We start from the raw sequence: 1,367 nt of genomic DNA on the forward strand, positions 1-1,367 counted from the left end.
ATATACTTCCGAGAGTTGGAAAAAAAACCCCAAAACATTTCAAACTTTATATGGAAAGGAAAAGAGACCCAGAATTAAAAAAAACAAAAAACAAAAAACAACAACAAAAAAACATTGCCTAAGAAGCAGAATAAGGTTGGAATCCTCTCACTCCTGATTTCAAAAGTTACTGCACAGCTACAGTGGCCAAAACAGTTTGGTACTCATACAATGAAAGATTTATAGATCAATGAAATAGAATCTGGTTTCCAGAAATTAACCCATCCACATTCAGACAACTGATTTACAACAAAGGATATATGTATATTGCATGGGGAGGAACTAGTATATCCAACAGATGATGCTGGCAAAACTGGAAAGTGATATACAAAAGATTGAAACAAGACCTTTGGCTTATGCCATATGCAAAAAAGCAACTCAACAAGGATGAAAGTCTTGAATGTGAATCCCCGTATTATAAAGGACATCAAGGAAAAAATTAGGGACTAATCTGAGAGCAATAATAATGGGCACACAAAGACTTACAAGAATTGTGAAAATTACACAAACAAAAGTAGACAAAAGAGATGTTTGGGACATACTAAAAATTAAAAACTTATGTGCATCAAAATACTTCACCAAAAGAGCAAAAAGAAAGTCAACAGAATGGGGGAAAAATATTTTCAACAACACATCAGAGAAGGGACTCATTTCTAAAATATATTGGAAACTACAACACTTGTATAAGAAAAAGAAAAATAACCTAATTTAAAAATGCACACAGGACATGAATAGACACTTCACCAAAGAAAGAGATCCGGGAAGCCAACAAACAAATGATGAAATGTTCATTATCACTAGCCATTGTTGTTGTTGTTGTCAGGTGCCATTGAGTCAGAATCGACTCATAGCAACCCCATGCACAGCAGAACAAAACAATGTCCATTAGACACTAGCCATTAGAGAGATCCAAATTAAAACCACAATGAGATATCATCTCACACCAGCAGTACCAGCAAAGATTTAAACAGTAGAGGAGAATAAATGCTCACTAGGAACACTCCTACATTGCTGGTGGTATTTCGAAATAGTCCAACCACATTGGAAAACAGTATGACACTTCCTCAGAAAGTTGGATGTAGAAATACCTATGATCCAGCAATTTCTCAACTTGGTATTTATCCACCATAAATATGAGCCATAACATATATGTTGTTGTTGTTAAGTGTCGTCCCTGAATAGGGTTTCCGAGGCTGTTTGTAAATCCTTACGGGAGCAGAAAGCCTCATCTTTCTCCCACTGAGCAGCTGGTAGTTTTGAACTGCTGACCTTGTGGTTCACAGCCCAATTCGTAATCACTACGCTACCAGAGCTCCTTACTCCTTATA

The sequence above is a fragment of the Chrysochloris asiatica genome, unplaced genomic scaffold (genome assembly GCF_000296735.1).
Source record: "Chrysochloris asiatica unplaced genomic scaffold, ChrAsi1.0 scaffold00260, whole genome shotgun sequence".
Lineage (NCBI taxonomy): Eukaryota > Metazoa > Chordata > Mammalia > Afrosoricida > Chrysochloridae > Chrysochloris > Chrysochloris asiatica.